The sequence below is a fragment of the Boleophthalmus pectinirostris genome, unplaced genomic scaffold, assembly GCF_026225935.1.
Source record: "Boleophthalmus pectinirostris isolate CB_2022bp ecotype Guang Dong unplaced genomic scaffold, ASM2622593v1 HiC_scaffold_20, whole genome shotgun sequence".
In the NCBI taxonomy this organism is placed as follows: Eukaryota; Metazoa; Chordata; class Actinopteri; order Gobiiformes; family Gobiidae; genus Boleophthalmus; species Boleophthalmus pectinirostris.
The window spans coordinates 7,148,041-7,167,661 of NW_026571153.1; the positions used below are offsets into that span (position 1 = coordinate 7,148,041).

The 19,621-nt window shown below is 38.7% G+C and overlaps 2 long non-coding RNA genes and 1 pseudogene across 2 annotated transcripts; all 3 read right to left on the reverse strand.

Annotated features, from left to right (window-relative positions):
• Positions 1 to 537: 537 nt before the first annotated feature.
• LOC129409859 (uncharacterized) lies at positions 538 to 3,175 on the reverse strand. The gene is made up of 3 exons (XR_008632618.1): positions 2,957 to 3,175; positions 1,407 to 1,507; positions 538 to 733 (listed from the first exon to the last, which is right to left on the reverse strand). It is a non-coding gene; the product is annotated as an uncharacterized LOC129409859 (long non-coding RNA).
• A 1,057-nt stretch (positions 3,176 to 4,232) lies between these two features.
• On the reverse strand, positions 4,233 to 5,452 carry LOC129409902 (uncharacterized). The gene is made up of 3 exons (XR_008632630.1): positions 5,411 to 5,452; positions 4,622 to 4,811; positions 4,233 to 4,527 (listed from the first exon to the last, which is right to left on the reverse strand). It is a non-coding gene; the product is annotated as an uncharacterized LOC129409902 (long non-coding RNA).
• A 3,473-nt stretch (positions 5,453 to 8,925) lies between these two features.
• LOC129409787 (erythroblast NAD(P)(+)--arginine ADP-ribosyltransferase-like) lies at positions 8,926 to 10,738 on the reverse strand (annotated as a pseudogene).
• Between the last annotated feature and the right edge of the window lie 8,883 nt (positions 10,739 to 19,621).

Here is a 19,621-nt window from a genome sequence, read left to right on the forward strand (position 1 = left end):
TTAGACTTATTTTTAGGATTTCCAGTGTTTCCTCTGTAGGAGCCCTCTGCATCAGGAGCAGGGGTCGGCTGTAGCTGTCGGGTCTGTCCCGTGGGCTCCTGGTGGAGGGATGGTGCTTGGGCCTCATCTCTCCCCTGGACCCTGTGGTGGTTCCTTGGTGGTGGTGGACGTCTCTCTGCTCCTGGTGTAGACGGCTCCTCTGATGGTGCTTTCTCAACTGGTTCGCCTGTATTCACCCTCACATTTCACTATGTGTCGTTTTATGTACACTGAAAAAAATAAAACACTGGTTTAACTTATAATTTATATAGAAATCATTTACATCTAAATATTGTTAATTGATCGTAATGATATTTATAAATTGGTCAAACTAAAACAGTTTAAATTATAACAGTTAATAAATTATAAATTGGTTCAACAAGAAAACATCCATTACCTCAACACGCAAAAGTTAATTGTGTCAATTAAAAAACATTCATTAGCATTTATGTGCCAATTTAAATTCTACATTAAATGAATGACCATGTAATAGATTAATACAATCTATTTGAACTTTTATTTTATAGTGGTCCTATAATCTTAATAATTTCACAACACATTGAATTATTTTACTTTTTATTAACAGTGCATAAATGTGAACATCACTGAATACAGCGATATGCAAGTAGTTACATAGCAACCAGCAACAACTTGTGACAACTGCCATTGTTTCCTCCACCACACTGCATTCTTGCTGTACCGGAAAAACATGAGTAGATTAGCACAAAAATATAATTTTCCAATGCTTATGATCAGTCTGCATCTGTATGCATTTTAAGAATTTGAAAAAAAATACATCATATTCTAAAATGTTATGTAATGATTTCAGATGGTGGGAAGTGACTTCATAACTATATATAAAACAGATTTCCTTTGAGAGAAATCTCTTTTCTTATGATGTATAAATGTAAACTTCGTGCCAGTTCTTGGTTTCATGTGGCTAGATTGAATGACTATAGAGACTGAGACAACTGAAAATGTTGGGTTCACGTGACATCACAACATTCCACAATCCCTACAGTTTAACACTGAGCTGAGAATTTGCAGTATGATTTCTAATATTTTAAAATTTGCATCAACTAATATTTTGTTGTATAATTAATGCTATGTAGTATATTGGTAAAATATTCCCTACAATATAATGGACTATGCATTTTTTCCCCCAATAACAAGATCACTGCAAATCTATTTATTCACTAAAAGGACCAGTGTAAATGGCATTTAGAATCAGAATAGGCTTCAAGGCAAGTTTTGCTTCATTCACATGTTTAACACAAAAAAGGGGCATCAATTACAGACAGCCAATTGGTGAGGAGTTTGATATTATAAGACATGACATGTATATTATATATACACCGTTATCATACCTGATTCTTATTTCATTAACAGGGTCTCCAAGGAAAATCATCAGCAATTTGATCACATATTGCCTTCATGTAGATAAATCCAGTGCGGCACTCAGTGAAGCCTGCAAACATAAGAACACTTATTTTTCTTAGTAATTCATACATTAAAACAGTAGGCTACTATATGATGTTAAGTTATAACTCCATACAAATGTGCATGCAAATGAACCAGAGCGCACAGCTGATCCTCGTGTGAGCATACACGCACTTAAGTTTCACTTTTGTTTTCTTCGTGACCCCTCTTTACATTAAAGGCAGCGCACGAAGCACGTGCTCGTTGTTTTGATAAATAATTTTACGCATCTACTGCGCCGTTACCTGGACGGAGGAGGACCAAGGAGAACTTCACACGGACTCGTTTGGCTGGATGGATCATTTGTGAAATGCGCTTTTACCAGGAGGATTTTGGCGGAGTTTTAGTTCATTACCAGTTTGGTTTCAACTTTACGAGTCTGGCTGCATCTTTACGAAGACGCATGCTCCACACAGGAGTTTGGTTCATGTTATCTGTTTGGCTTCAATTTTGCGCGGACTTTACAGACTGAATAGATGTGGATTTATTATTACGCACTTTGACTTTTAGGAACTGTAAAGGGCTGGATGTATTTTCGGGTGGATCCAAATTTCATGCGGCACGCTGTTCCTTCATCTCTTCTGTTTTACGTAAGATGTAAGATGACACACGGCGCTAAGACATGAGTGCCGTTTGTGCATTTGAGTTTGTTTAAGGCGCAGCTGTGACGCGCGAGCACCTTCGCTGCTGTGAAATCGCTGCAGTGTATTTATTGGCTTGTTGGCGCTCGCATTTAAAGCCAAGGAAAATTGTCACCGAAAGAACGTTAGTATTTCAATACCAGTACCGGAGTTTCTGTACCCAGCCCTGGGAGCGGGCGAGGGGAGGGGCTCCGCGCTGCAGCGGAGAGCGAGCACGTTAATTTATACGTGTATAGATTAACTAATTTAGTTTCATAAAGGGTACAATTCAGGGGCCCTTTCCACTCAGGAGGAACGGAACACTCGCCGCTTTATCAGCCGCTGCCCGGTCGTTTGACCCCGGGACTTAAACCTCCACCACACTGGGCTTAAAAGTTACACCTGGCCGTAGCGCGCAAAATGCGTAAATCTGGTGGTGACTACTCGCAAATTGACAAGTTTACAACAGTGTAAAATAAAGCTGGACCGGTTCACCTCACCAGCGTTGGCGATGAATTAATGTTAGCCCAAAATGGCGGCCGCGCAAAACGACCCAATCTAAAATCCAACTAATCACTAGTCATAAGCAAACATCAGGGTAAAAATCGCGCATGCTGTCGAAATAAATACCCTATTTTTATCCTTCTGATGACCCAATCAATGAATTAAATATCTAGAAGACATAATTAAAATTAACTAGTACTGTATTTTTATCACCTCCAAGTAGCTTACTTTATGTGCCTCTTTACATACAAATGGGACACATATACTAAGTAAGACTAAAGACTAAATGTGTTTTTTGTATTTTTTTTTTTTACCTTTCATCGTGGAGAAGCTTGGCAGTGGGATGGCGAGGTCTCGGTCACGTTTCTAGGGATGATCAGAGGCCAGAGCACATGGCGCACATGTCATATTCTACTGTGTTATTGGGCAGAGTCAAGTGAGGCTGTTGTCAGTGCTGCCCCCTATGTTGGGTGGAGCGACTTGGCACAGCGCATGCGCAAGACATGCTCAATGAACGAACATTCATTGGATCAATTAACTATTGTAAATTACTGTTGATTTGCTTTAGCCAATTAGATGAACATAGAAAAAATAAATACAAACACAAGCTTGAATGTGTATTTTTTAAATTGTACCGGCCAATTTGATTTTCTTTCTTTAAACCAATGGGAAAAAACATATTGAATGAACAACAGCAATGTTTCACTTTTTTCAGTGTATTTTAGCAGGTTAATGTGTGTGTGTGTGTGTGTGTGGGGGGGGGTTGGGTTGGTGGGTGGGTGGATGGAAATGTGGGATTGTTTTTAATCTGTGTAAAGCACTTTGTGTTACATTGTTGTATGAAAAGTGCCTTATAAATAAAGTTTTGATTGATTGATTGATTGAACTTGTGTGTGTGTGTGTGTGTGTGTGTGTGTGTGTGTGCGGGTGTGTGAGTGTATTGGCGGTAGTATTGGTATTAGAAACAGCAGTAGCATCTGAAGAAGATCCATTTTATTCAGTTTTCCCAGATGCCCGAGCCACCTCAGCTGCTCCTCTCGATGTGGAGGAGCGACTTTATTCCGAGCTCCTCCTGTGTGACTTAGCTTCTCACTTTTCTCACCTCTATGGAAGCGCCCGGCTGGACTCATTTTGACCGCATGTATGTGTGATATTGTCCTTTTGGTCATTACCAGGGCTGAAAGTAGCTTTATATTTTTGCCAGTAGGCTACTATTGGGCCTACATTTTTTATTTTGTCCATCGCAGCGATCGAGAGGTATCATGAAAGCTCTAATGGACAAAACTAACGCACATTTGGATCATGAGCAGAGGAAGATTTCATATACTTAAATTCCAGACACATACACCCAATTGTTGTATTAGGGGATGATTTGAGACTCAATTATTTCAGTGGGACTACTTTTTTGTACATAAGCAGTGTAAAATGTGTATTTTCTTTTCGGTTTATAAAGTGTTTAGAAGGATAGATAGTGGATCCTCAAAAACATTCATGAATAATGTAGGTGCGAGCTGTGATATCTTGTAGGTGATTCTTTTATATCAGTGAAAATAGCTGTTTGTTTTCCAGAAAGTTACAGTTTTGCTTTAATATATGAAGTCTGGACTGGCTGTATCCCCTAACAGTAATACTCAGCTTCAGATTGTCCTGTGGTTTAGTTTGCTCAACTTTCATTCTCCAGCCAAAAGATTGTCTTACAGTCTGTCATTAATTTTTTTTTTGCAAAGGGGCCTGCAACCTTCCAAGCATTTTTAAATGGGTCAATGTTGTTCTCTCTGGGGAAGTAAACGTTCTTGACGACTTCAGCCATTGACTCCTTGCAGCCGTCGTACATGTCGTCAATTGAATTCTCCATCATACTCAGCGGAATTGACTGTATGGACTCCTAGGTAATTTCAGAAAGAAATTAAATATTATCCTTAAACCAACACAAATATCTTAAGAATTTGAATCATTAAACTCAATCATTAAACTCATACCATAATTTTTTCATATTTTTTTATTTGCACTATTTTCTTTATTCTCCCAGGCACTTTTGAATAACACATTCTTCTTCTTCTCTCTGGGGAAGTATTCATTCTTGACCTTTTCAGCCATTGCATCACTGCAGCCGTCGTACTTGTCATCAACCGATTTGTCCATCATACTCAGGGGAATTCTCACAGACTCCTGGACAATTTAAGAGGAAAGAGAAGAAAGGAACTGTGTGTAAGATTTAGATTTTAAATCCCATAAACATGGCCTAACTATATTTGAACATGTCTATGAGGCAGACGTGTTCAAATCAAAAATGACTTTTACTGGTAACAACTGTAATGCTGATTAATTCTAAATTATAAAAAAACATTACATGATGTCCCATTTATTTGTTGTTTTGGTTCAGTCAGAAAGCAAAATGAGTCTCTCATTTGTGTTGCCAGTTTCAAAGCTGAAATTCAGTTTGTTTTAAACCTAAAATGTGTCTCTCTGATCTGTACGGTCACTACCTAAACCCCAGCACTGCAGCCTCTGCAGCTCAGTGTATGTGTCCATATACTGACAATGAGGAGAACTTGTATGTGTCCTCAATCTGCAGATTAAAGCCCAGGTTCAGTTGTGTTCAGTTCAAACTGTAAGACTGCAGGCATCATATAGTTTCTTTAAATAAAAGTATAGAACGGAGGATTTGGGTTGGTAATTGTTTGGACTCTTAGATAATTTTAGAAAGAAATAAAATATTGTCCTTAAACCAAGACATATTTCACAATAATCTGAATAAAAATCCTTACCGTTGGAAAAGAAGTCATCACCAGACAAAGCATAAATACTTGAACTGTTCCTGTTTTCAGCATTTCCTTATTTGTTGAACAGGAACAAAGAATGACATCGTTGTTTTCAGAGCATCAGTGTTTAATCACACCAGCCTTATTTACAATGTCCACATCACAAACATCAGCCTTACATTTTAAGAGCTTATTTATATGGAGCTTAACATTGTAAAATCTTTCTCCACAGACATTTTCAAAAAGAACACAATGAACACAACACAAATAGCAAATGAAAGTACAGACACTTCTGGTGTAACTAACGGGCCTGTCCCACCGGCACAAGGCCTTGGGGGAGACCCAGGACACACCGGAGAAACTTTGGCTGTTTCATAATTCCCAGGATCCTTGGCTTTTGAACCACGTCGGAGAGATCCACGTCATCATAAGTGATGTTCTAATTCCCCCCAGAGCCCTCATGCCCTTCACTCTAGACTTCTCTGTTTGGCTCATTTACCCAGCATGTATCTGTGGATCCTTGGCTGCTGCAAAGAACTTGAACTTGTCCACAATGCACTGGGCTTGCATTTCCATAAATCTGACTCTCTTTGGCCTGGACTTCGGCCTTATAATCTTCCACAGTATCTATTTCACTTAACCTTTATAATTCCGTAAGTCTTCTTAAGTCTTCACAACACGATTCAGGTCACATTTGACCCAGACCAAGAATTCCCTCATACTAAGTGTCTCAACCAAATTCTGAGCGACAGATCTGTTTAGAATGTCTAAATAGACTATTCCACGTTAATAAATATATGTAATATATAAGTGTAATGTTTCAGACAGCTGAAAGAGATTTTTTTTTAAGTTTTAGGAGAAAAATTGAATGATAAATGAATTATGAATGATAAAGTCAAATTAATGTGACAAAAATGAGCAGATAAAAAAAAGGATTTGGGTTTACCTTTGTGTAATGTGTGGATGGGCTCAAATTGGCATTAGTATATTTAAGTTTTAAATAAATATTGATTATCTATTAACTGAATACTCTTTGGTTGTGCTTACACTTCTGCATATTACTTTGGCAGAGTCAGGGTCACGAACTTTTGCGTTTATCAGTTACAACATTCATTGCTGCAGTTGCAGCACTTTTCTTTGGAATCACTTAAGAAACTGTAAATACTGCAAATGTCACAGCACTTGTAAGATAAAAGCCTACTACAATTTACAAAAAATACATGAAACTTCAAGATTAGTGAGTGTGATTTTGTACTTGTGAAAAAACAACATAACGTTTCTAACACCTTCTACATTAAACAGGAACGAAGAGTGGCATGAGTGTTACCAGGTCATCAGTGTTTAACTCATCCTTTGTGTTCACTTATGAGATGAACCCACACTAAAGTGTTTAGGAGGATAGGTAGTGAATTCTCAAAAACATTCATGAATACTGTAGGTGTGAGCTATGATATCTTGTATGTGATTCTTAGGTATATTCACTGAAATAAAAGTTTGTTTTAGTTGCAGTGTTGTTTAAATATATGAAGTCTGAGCTGAATGTATCCCATCACAGTAATAGACTTAGACAAACTGTACTGATCCACAAGGGGAATTATTTAAATATAATTTAAATACACAGCGTCAGATTGTCCTGTGGTTTAGTTTGCTCAACTTTCGTTCTCGAGCCCAAAGATTGTCTTACAGTCTGTCATTAATTACACGCACATTGTTAATATGTTTATTCTTCTTTATTCATAGAAACATTGTACAGCTCAGAACAATTACATTTGCATTAGTCTTATTTCAATTCAATCTTATTTCCCTAATTCCTCATTTCAACAGGTTCAGTACTTCAGGCTAGTTGAAGTTGAAGTTTTGGTTTTGTTGCCTTGCAGTTGAGATTGTGTACCACCACCAAATCTTGTAGGAGTTTGCAGAACTGGACAGTACTGGTCTCCTGTCGATTTGAGCTCCCTGGTGCCACTGCGCATGCACACAACCCCCAAGCGCTGTTAAGAGTTTAAATCCCGTTGATTTGAGCTTCTGAGGCTGAAGTGGAGTAACAAGTCACATTTTTAAAGTGTATTGGTTTCATTGTATGTTTTTTATGAAATGATTTAGAAGATATAAATAAGTGGATTCCTCTGAAATGACACTAGATTAACAGATTGAATAGGTTTTTGTTTTTGTTTTTGTGTTGACCAGCTTTCAAATTTCAACCATATTAAATGTTACGGCTTCAAAGTCATGAAGTGGAATTTTTTTAATAAGGTGATATCTTTACTTATCTTGTAATAGCTATAGCTTTCCCCAAAACTACTATTATATAGTATTAGTTCTAGTAATAATCTAATAGTAATAGTCTAATTCAAAGTAGAATACATTTCATGTCTGTGTCAGTTGTCAACTAAATTAACTGAGAATTGTTCTGATTTAAATAGAAGATTTGGGTCAGTGTTACGTTTATATAGTTTATCTACATATGAGTAAAACATATTTAGCTTTTCATCCTCATTATAATTTCTAGCACTTCAGCTTCATCAGTTGGTGTTGAGCTATCACACATCATCTCTTGCATCTTCCAGTCCAGCTGATGTGACTTGTTCAGTTCTGCTTCCTTCTGCTGGTGAGACTCATTCACCTCCACTCTTCCTCCACTCAAGCTGTGGTCACAACTGATACCAAAACCTGCATGAGAGCACACAACGATAGCACGTTTTTATACATTCACATTTCCACTGCAGTGTTCAAGATGAATTTCAGTGTTTTTTTTGTGCTACTTGTTGTGTAAGCCTTTTTATAACTTCAGTTCTCAGATGAGTATTTTTTAAAAAATAGATTCACAAATGAAAAAGCCAATCATCCCTGAAGCTTTACCTTTATGTATATCAACACAAAACAAAGTGATAATTAGAAAAACATGAAAAGCTTTAAACTTTAACTTACTGCTGTAGGATGTTTCATGTAGCGATGAATCTGATATGGTGATTGTCAGGTTTAAGCCCACCTAAACATTGTAACATTGTTTTCTCATGAGGAGGGCGGACAGAGAGTGCATTTACTGTTACAGTCTCTACCCGCTCTGCGTCTCCTCTTTTTATTGTCATAAGAGGGTCCCTAATTACAATGAATGTTTCTCTAAAGGGAGGGGTTGAAAACAGCAAAAAACAGTAGAAACATTAGACATGATTTCATTGTGCAAATATGTATATCAGCAGCAGGTGGCCGATAAGGTGTAGCAACTTTGTAGCATCTTTAGGGAACAGCATGTCCCCTCCTTTCCGCCAACGTTGGGAGCTGTGCTCTTTCCCAGAAAAGAGCTGAATAGGTCATTGTTTTAGCGGTGTGCAGAGTGGGTGACAGGTCACTGCATAGTTTTTAAGCCCAAACATTATTCACACAAAAACAGTAAGCATTAATAGAAAATATGGGATAACATATACAATTATTCTAACAGTGATGATGATGATTTATGTATTTATTTATTTATTTATTTCAGTAAATGAAACAAGCATCAAATTAAGACAAAAAAGACAAAATTATTTTATAAGCCTTTTATTTTTTTATGTTTTAATGGCGTGTTATATGTGCAAGCTGCTGTTACATTGTATGAATTCAGTGCAGAGTACAGATTAAGTGGGACACAACTTTCATATGTTTCTAAGAGCACACCCCCTCCACTTATGAGAAAGTTTTAAACATGCACACTAATATTGCCCAGAACGTCCAGTAGTGATGAGACTTTTCACTCTTTTATGAGACTTGAATTTTTTGGATCAGTTCATGTGTTTGTTCAGTGTAAAAATGCATAAAAATGAAAAAGAAAAGTCTTGCTAAGTTGCCTTGCAGTTGAGGTTACTCTGGCTCCCTGTACTCTTCAGAACATAGATCTTTTCACATTTTTTCAGCTTTTGATAAGTGTCCTTCGCAATTTCAGTGATCTTGAACTTCTCATAGGGAGGGATTAGCACCTCATCTTCACTACTATAGAGCGAATAGTCTTTGATGGACACACCTAAACAAGTCTCAATCTGAAAGCAAGTTTTGATACCAAACTGTGTCTTACTGGGACTGGGCGAAGAGGAGGCAAAATAACCAAATCGGATTTCTTGATTGACTTCACCTGTAAATTCTTGTTTGCTTCTCCTGTAGGTGATACGGCATGTATTTGATTTAAGTTCTCTGTAAAGCAGTAGTCAGCCAGTAGTGTAAAGCGTGGTATGTGAATTCATTAGTGGCATATTTATCTGCACTGTCTCGAACCACTGCATTAAAGGGTTCATAGACCTTAGGGGCCTGTCCAGTGTAGACCAACAACGCTTGGATCTGATCTTTGGTCAGTGTCTTGTTGCTTTTTTCATATTTTTTAGTTGCAGTGTTTTCTTTATTCTCCCAGGCCTTTTTGAATAACTCATTCTTCTTCTTCTCTCTGGGGAAGTATTCATTCTTGACCTTTTCAGCCATTGCATCACTGCAGCCGTTGTACATGTCATCAACTGATTTGTCCATCATACTCAGGGGAATTCTCACAGACTCCTGGACAATTTAAGAGGAAAGAGAAGAAAGGAACTGTGTGTAAGATTTAGATTTTAAATCCCATAAACACGGCCTAACTATATTTGAATATGTCTATGAGGCAGACGTGTTCAAATCAAAAATGACTTTTACTGGTAACAACTGTAATGCTGATTAATTCTAAATTATAAAAAAACATTACATGATGTCCCATTTATTTGTTGTTTTGGTTCAGTCAGAAAGCAAAATGAGTCTCTCATTTGTGTTGCCAGTTTCAAAGCTGAAATTCAGTTTGTTTTAAACCTAAAATGTGTCTCTCTGATCTGTACGGTCACTACCTAAACCCCAGCACTGCAGCCTCTGCAGCTCAGTGTATGTGTCCATATACTGACAATGAGGAGAACTTGTATGTGTCCTCAATCTGCAGATTAAAGCCCAGGTTCAGTTGTGTTCAGTTCAAACTGTAAGACTGCAGGCATCATATAGTTTCTTTAAATAAAAGTATAGAACGGAGGATTTGGGTTGGTAATTGTTTGGACTCTTAGATAATTTTAGAAAGAAATAAAATATTGTCCTTAAACCAAGACATATTTCACAATAATCTGAATAAAAATCCTTACCGTTGGAAAAGAAGTCATCACCAGACAAAGCATCAAAGCCAGCACTGTGGTCTCCATGTCTGTGAACTAAAGCACAAAGAAGAATGTAAAACAACATATCTGGGTTATAGGGTAAACTTGCTGCCGTTACCTCAGGTCGAGTCGGGTCTCTGTCTGCAGGTCAGTGCAGCTCCGCTCTTAAATACTTGAACTGTTCCTGTTGTCAGCATTTCCTTATTTGTTGAACAGGAACAAAGAATGACATCGTTGTTTTCAGAGCATCAGTGTTTAATCACACCAGCCTTATTTACAATGTCCACATCACAAACATCAGCCTTACATTTTAAGAGCTTATTTATATGGAGCTTAACATTGTAAAATCTTTCTCCACAGACATTTTCAAAAAGAACACAATGAACACAACACAAATAGCAAATGAAAGTACAGACACTTCTGGTGTAACTAACGGGCCTGTCCCACCGGCACGAGGCCTTGGGGGAGACCCAGGACACACCGGAGGAACTCTGGCTGTTTCATAATTCCCAGGATCCTTGGCTTTTGAACCACGTCGGAGAGATCCACGTCATCAACGTCATCATAAGTGATGTTCTAATTCCCCCCAGAGCCCTCATGCCCTTCACTCTAGACTTCTCTGTTTGGCTCATTTACCCAGCATGTATCTGTGGATCCTTGGCTGCTGCAAAGAACTTGAACTTGTCCACAATGCACTGGGCTTGCATCTCCATAAATCTGACTCTCTTTGGCCTGGACTTCGGCCTTATAATCTTCCACAGTATCTATTTCACTTAACCTTTATAATTCCGTAAGTCTTCTTAAGTCTTCACAACACGATTCAGGTCACATTTGACCCAGACCAAGAATTCCCTCATACTAAGTGTCTCAACCAAATTCTGAGCGACAGATCTGTTTAGAATGTCTAAATAGACTATTCCACGTTAATAAATATATGTAATATATAAATGTAATGTTTCAGACAGCTGAAAGAGATTTTTTTTTAAGTTTTAGGAGAAAAATTGGAATGATAAATGAATTATGAATGATAAAGTCAAATTAATGTGACAAAAATGAGCAGATAAAAAAGGATTTGGGTTTACCTTTGTGTAATGTGTGGATGGGCTCAAATTGGCATTAGTATATTTAAGTTTTAATAAAATATTGATTATCTATTAACTGAATACTCTTTGGTTGTGCTTACACTTCTGCATATTACTTTGGCAGAGTCAGGGTCACGAACTTTTGCGTTTATCAGTTACAACATTCATTGCTGCAGTTGCAGCACTTTTCTTTGGAATCACTTAAGAAACTGTAAATACTGCAAATGTCACAGCACTTGTAAGATAAAAGCCTACTACTACAATTTACAAAAAATACATGAAACTTCAAGATTAGTGAGTGTGATTTTGTACTTGTGAAAAAACAACATAACGTTTCTAACACCTTCTACATTAAACAGGAACGAAGAGTGGCATGAGTGTCACCAGGTCATCAGTGTTTAACTCATCCTTTGTGTTCACTTATGAGATGAACCCACACTAAAGTGTTTAGGAGGATAGGTAGTGAATTCTCAAAAACATTCATGAATACTGTAGGTGTGAGCTATGATATCTTGTATGTGATTCTTAGGTATATTCACTGAAATAAAAGTTTGTTTTAGTTGCAGTGTTGTTTAAATATATGAAGTCTGAGCTGAATGTATCCCATCACAGTAATAGACTTAGACAAACTGTACTGATCCACAAGGGGAATTATTTAAATATAATTTAAATACACAGCGTCAGATTGTCCTGTGGTTTAGTTTGCTCAACTTTCGTTCTCGAGCCCAAAGATTGTCTTACAGTCTGTCATTAATTACACACACATTGTTAATATGTTTATTCTTCTTTATTCATAGAAACATTGTACAGCTCAGAACAATTACATTTGCATTAGTCTTATTTCAATTCAATCTTATTTCCCTAATTCCTCATTTCAACAGGTTCAGTACTTCAGGCTAGTTGAAGTTGAAGTTTTGGTTTCGTTGCCTTGCAGTTGAGATTGTGTACCACCACCAAATCTTGTAGGAGTTTGCAGAACTGGACAGTACTGGTCTCCTGTCGATTTGAGCTCCCTGGTGCCACTGCGCATGCACACAACCCCCAAGCGCTGTTAAGAGTTTAAATCCCGTTGATTTGAGCTTCTGAGGCTGAAGTGGAGTAACAAGTCACATTTTTAAAGTGTATTGGTTTCATTGTATGTTTTGACCAGTTAAGCAACGACGTGTGTGTGTGTTAGATTCACAGCAGAAAACCTATGTTAGGTGATTGAATAGTTTGGATTTAATATTTTATTGTTATAATTTTCAATACATCATATTATATTTTGTTTCCATGTGTAGAAAATGTTGTAACTTTGTTTAGAAAGGCACTGCATAAATAAAATATCACTATATTATCATAGAAATTCACACTGTTGACGATGATATTTATTTAATATAAAGATTTCAGTGTTTCCAGTCATTTCTTTCTCTAGTGGGAGTTTTATTCGATGGCTAAATTGTCCTGTCGATATGTTCTACCTTTAGTTGGAGCCCTATTTGAGCAGAACATGACTGTCCAGATGAACTACCTTCACATATTCATAAATTAAATGAGTTGAAATTGACATAACTGAGGTATAAAGTTTGATCACCGTGTTCAAATGACATCAAACCCGCGTCTCTAATCCAAAGAAATATGTTGTAAAACTGGGGTGAGGCTTTATTGGATCTATACAACTGTGCACGGAAAAACGTAAAGTAGCTTATTTCGACGGGGTAGCATGAATCGATATACGTCACTGTCAATTTAGGCTGCAGGTAGCTCATTTCGGCAGAAGACTGGCTTACTTTCATTACGCACAGTAATGATAATGCAATTATTTCATGATTCCACTGCACCATCACCATGAAGTATACAATAAAAGTGAAATAATAAATAATTGTTAGGTTGGATGGCAGCTTTAAATGATTTGATGTCATACTTAATTATTCTTTTAATTGTGTATTTTTTCATATTGTCTTATGTGAAGGCTGGTGTGTATGGAAGTATAGATGTGCCAGAAGTTTTGAATTAGAATATTTCATGATGAATGAAACAACTCAAATAAAAAATAAAATGGAAAATGGGAGTAATTGAAAAAAAAAAAAACAAACAAACAAAACAAAAAAAACATGTGATAGTTGGGTATAATTTTACATTACTTTTACTCAATCCCGGTCAGTGCGGGCCCGTCCCGACACTCAGTACTGGTTCCTTCCTGGTTTAGTCCTAGTTTAGTCCTGTTTTTAGTCCTGTTTTAGTCCAGCTTTAGTCCAGGTTCAGTCCTGGGATCAGTCCGTATGCGGTGCAAAAGTCTGGCATCGCAGTTTAAGTCACGGAAACGGGCTCCAAATAGCCTAGTAGAAAACATTAACATTCATTCTTTTTGTTAGACTGAAATGACTATACCCAAAATTTCTAAAAACACTTGATTTCGTAACTGAGGCCTCAGTAAAACTGAAGATGCTATGAAAACATAAACCAGTAAACCGTAAGTAACACAGTCATTTAAAAAAAATATATTTACCACTTGGTTGTTCATGGTGTGTGAGAATGTTGAATGTCTTCTGCTTTTTGGCCTCTATGAGCACGGCGCCCCCTGGTGTTGGCAAGTTCCCATAGTAACAGAATGAGCGGTGAACTTTGACCTGAATGTTTTTGATCTGAATTTCTCAACTTGAATTTTCTTTTCGCTGAATTTGGCAACTTGAGTTTTTTTTTGTTTTTTTCGCAACTTGAATTTTGTCAGTCTGATTTATAGATGCTGAAAAATGAAAAATCATACCCACCTATCACATGTTAATGCTTTCTTTCCCCAATTAGTTCCATTTCAACTATTTTTTATTCAGGTTATTTTATTCATCATGAAATATTCTCATTCAAAACTACTGACACATCTATACATCCATAGGTGTGGTTCAACACTGATGCTCTGACAACAATGATGTAATGTTTTGTCACTGTTAGAAGGAAATACTTTCCCAATAGATCAATAAAAACAGGAACAGTTTAACTATTTAAGAGCAGAACTGTACTGACCTGCAGACAGAGACCAGACTGGACCTGAGGTAAGGGCATCAAGTTTACTCTATAACTCTGTGTTGTTTTACATTCTTCTTTCTGCTTTAGTTCACAGACATGGAGACCACAGTGCTGGCTTTGACGCTTTGTCAGGTGATTCCGTCTTTTGCAATGATGGTATGAGTTTAATGATTCAAATTCTTAAGATATTTGTGTTGGTTTAAGGATAATATATTTTATTTCTTTCTGAAATTACCTAGGAGTCCATACAGTCAATTCCGCTGAGTATGATGGAGAATTCAATTGACGACATGTACGACGGCTGCAAGGAGTCAATGGCTGAAGTCGTCAAGAACGTTTACTTCCCCAGAGAGAACAACATTGACCCATTTAAAAATGCTTGGAAGGTTGCAGGCCCCTTTGCAAAAAAAAAAAGTATGAAAAACGTCCGGACAAATCATTAACCCTAGAACAAGTCCAAGCAGTCTATGTTTACTCACAAGAATTTCCCAATGTTTATGGTCCGTTTAATGCAATGGTCAAAGAAGGTAAAGCTAAATACGCCACTAAGGACTTCCCATACCACGCTTTACACTTTTGGATCACTTCTGCCCTTCAGGTCATTAATGCTGACAATAACAAGCCATGTCAAACCACCTACAGGAGAACCAAGGACAAATATACAGGTGAAGTCAACCAACAAATGCGCTTTGGTTATTTTGCATCCTCTAGTACAGATCCAGATCAGATCACTTTTGGAAGAGAGACCTGCTTTTACACTGAGACCTGTTTTGGTGCAAACATCAAAAGCTACTCAAGATTGGATGAGGATGAAGTGCTGATTCCCCCTTACGAGACGTTCAAAATAATAGAAATAGCTGAGGGCTCTTACAAAGAAATGAAAGATTGTAAAAAAGTCTTTGTCCTAAAGAGTACTGGAAAGTTGAGCAATCTCAACTGCAAGGCAACTGAACCAAAACTAACTTCAACTAGCCTGAAGTACTGAAGTTGTTGAAATCAGGCATTAGGGAAATTAGGCTGAATTGAAATTAGGCAATAAGACTAATGCAAATGTAATTGTTCTGAGCTGTACAATGTTTCTATGAATAAAGAAGAATAAACATGTTAACAGTGTGTGTGTAATTAATGACAGACTGTAAGACAATCTTTGGGCTAGAGAATGAAAGTTGAGCAAACTAAACCACAGGACAATCTGGCACTGTGTATTACTGTCAGGGGATACAGCCATGTCTCCCCCCTTGAACTGCCACCTTATCGTGGTGGGGGAGTTTGCGTATGATCCTAGGAGCTATGTTGCCCGGGGCATTATGCCCCTGGTAGGGTCTCCCATGGCACACAGGTCCTAGGTGACAGGTCAGACTAAGTGCAGTTCACAAATCCCTATGAACAGTACAATAAAAAGGACCGTGAGCTCCCCCAGTATGGCGCAACCAGGGCCCCACCCTGGAGCCAGGCCTGGGGTTGGGGCTCCAAAGCGAGCGCCTGGTGGCCAGGCTCACCTCCACACAGAGCTTGGGCTCTGGTACCCATCTTCTTGAGACTGGTTGGACCCTCCATTTTTCTGGTGTTGCCTGCGGGGAGCGGCGGTGGGCTGGTGTGGGCCTGCTCATTGCCCCACAGCTCAGCCACCACGTGTTGGAGTTTACCCCAGTGAACGAGAGAGGGTCACGTCCCTGTGCCTTTGGGTCAGGGACAGGTCTCTCACTGTGGTTTCGGCCTACGGGCCAAACAGCAGTGCAGAGTACCCGGTCTTCTTGGAGTCCCTGGGAGGGGTACTGGACAGTGCACCGACTGGGGACTCCGTAGTTCTACTGGGGGACTTCAACGCCCATGTGGGCAATGACAGTGACACTTGGAGAGGTTTGATCGGGAGGAACGACCTCCCTGATCTGAACCCAGTGGTGTTCTGTTATTGGACTTCTGTCCTAGTCACAGTTTGTCCATAACAAACACCATGCTCAAGCACAAGGGTGTCCATCAGTGCACGTGGCACCAGGATACTCTAGGCCGGACGCCGATGATCGACTTTGTAGTCGTGTCATCTGTCAAGGCTACTAAAAGGCTACGAAAAATTTGGATGTGGATAAAAAATGTCCCAACAACTTTGTCGTAGAGCCACAAAATTTGATTCACACATTTGTCATGTGAAGACAAACAAAACATCTTATGCCCTCTGACAAACCAGAAGATGGATTAAAATGTTCTACATGCTGAGTCAGTATTTTTGCTGATGTTGCATATTTGGAAATGTCAGATGTGCAATGGTACTACAGCTAGAAAGCCATTTTTGCATGAGATGACTAGAAGGTGCAGAAAAAGCTTCACGCTGCTTATAATAATTGGCCATTACTAGATGTTCATCTTGGAAAGGGGGTATTACATTAATTATTAACACATAGCATATTTAGATCTCCATGTTCCTTTTTATTGTTTTGAAATGCTATTAACCGAAAACAGCATAAAAACATGTGTAAATAGATTCAGTTTTGCTAACAGTTTCCCTTCCGAGCGTTGTCTTTTGTATTCTGCTTTTGTATATTTATGGAAAATAAGCGTGCAGGAGCACGGGTGGAGTCGGCTTGTGGGCTGAGCTTACAATGAGGAGGGTTCAAATAGTCCAGGAGAGAATGCAAGATTACTCAAGCATGCATGGATGACACATGAAACCTGTTCAGGTGTGGTTTTAAATATTATAACACGGTAGAAAGTTCTAAAAAGTTTATTTTGTAATAATTGAGCGTAATCATTAGGTTGAGTTCAAATTGAACTGTGTAGTTGGATTTTAACACACATGCATTTTTGAGCAGTTCTTTTGGGGTGCACTCATACTAGGACTTTAGGAACGTGCCGTCCAAGCATGATTGCCCGGGGTTCTATGACCGCACTCACACGTGCACAACCGAACCAGGCCAGAGCCCGACGCTGTCACACAGCGCTGTTTGTTTACATGTTGTTTACACACACACACACAGACAGACAAACACACACACACACACACACACACACACAACACACACACACACACACACACACACACACACACACACACACAGAGAGACAGACACACATATACACACACACACACAGACAGACACTCACACACACACAGACAGACACTCACACACACACACACACAGACACGCGCACACACACACACACACGCACGCTCACACACACGCACACACACAGACACACACACACGCACACACACACACACACACACACACACACACACACACACACACGTACACACAGACACACACGCACACAAACACACACACACACGCACACACACACGTACACACACACACACACACAGACACACACACACACACACGGCTTGTATTATAAACTACAGGAGAAGTTTCAAATTGATATCTCTAAATTTAAGATTTTGTCCTATTCAACTACAGTGTCTCGCCTTAAATTTAGAAGTATCATTTGGAAACTTCTTCTGCTGTTTACTCAAATAAATGCAAGCACAATGTATTACACGTTTTCCATCAGTTCATGCTTTCATAGAGAACAGCTAAAGTAAACATATTTTAAAACATAACAAAGCTGTTTTCATTTGCATATTATGGAATTCTGGAATGGTCTCTATGGCGATCGATCAAAGGTGTAGAATACTTTGTTATGTAACCTCGATGACACGTAAAGTACGTTGTCTCTATAAGCCTATGTATGCTCCACTTCTTCAGTTCATTTCCAGGTAGACGAAGCAGAGGACAGACGTACTTTTTGTCAGGGAGACACAACTCAACAAACAAGGCTTAAAATCTGCTAGTTTTCTTCTACAGTCACATACGCAAGGTACTACACCAGGATTTTCATGTGTTTTGACAAAAAAAAATTTCGTTTGCAGTTGTTTGCGAAAGATGTTTGTTTTTTCATGTGAATCCTGGTTTGTGAAGTGGTTGCAAGTTACTAGATAAGTTTCAAACATCAGCTGACGCCAGTACACTTCAAAACCAGACTTTCACCTGCCTGTGGGTGCACTTGTGTGAGGGGGAAAAACTAATTTACTGCGCTGTCATTGCTTGTGCAGGTAGCCAACCCCAAAATCTGGAAATGGGTTCGACCTGTTCATTACAAGGGAACTGTTGTACCAACTGTTGTTCGAACAACAGTTCGTACAACAGTTGGAACAACAGTTCGTGGTTTGCAACGGACGAAGAGGATCTGGAGACGGCTCCATGGGTTTCAGAGGACGAGACGAATTTGAGACCTTCAAATTTGGACCCCAATAGTCAAATGGCAATTACCAGGATTAAGAAGTCAATACCACTACAGTATGAATACATAAAATGTATAGGCTACGGAGCCTTCGGTCAAGTGGTGGAGTGTCAAAACAGAGACACTCAGGAAGCTGTGGTGGTTAAACTTCCCTTCAAAGTGCGAGACACTAGGTCGGAGGTAAGCCCGAGTTTGAATATTATTTAAAGTGTACATGACAGGATATATTATATTTCATGATTACTGTATTTTTATGGACTATAAGACGCTCCGAAGTATAAGTTGCACCAGCCAAAAAATGTGTAATGAAGATTAAAAAACATAAAAGTCACACTTTTTGGGGGACATTAGTTTTATAGAATCAGAGACAAGGAACCAACATTTCACCTTGAAAGTCAAGTTCTAGTAAAAATAATAGAACAGAGAACAGTTCTTCAGATAACTCTCGCATAAACAACAGAAAAAGTTGACCAAACTCTCCATCTCACTCCAAATCACTAAATCCGTTCAATTCTTCATCCTCTGTGTCACTTCTGAGCAACTCCGTGACCTATATAGAATTGTTCCGGCCTGCCTGAATCCTGACAGGATGGTTTCGGTTCTCACTGAAGTCACTTAAACTGGTACAGAAGTAATGGTGCGATGGACTGACCAGATCCCACACAGGACAGCGGCTCTTTCTGCAGGAGACATGTGCAGTAGAGCCAAGAGACAGTGGTACCGGAGTAATAGTAGCAGCAGACAAGCCTAGAGCGCCCTCTCGAGGC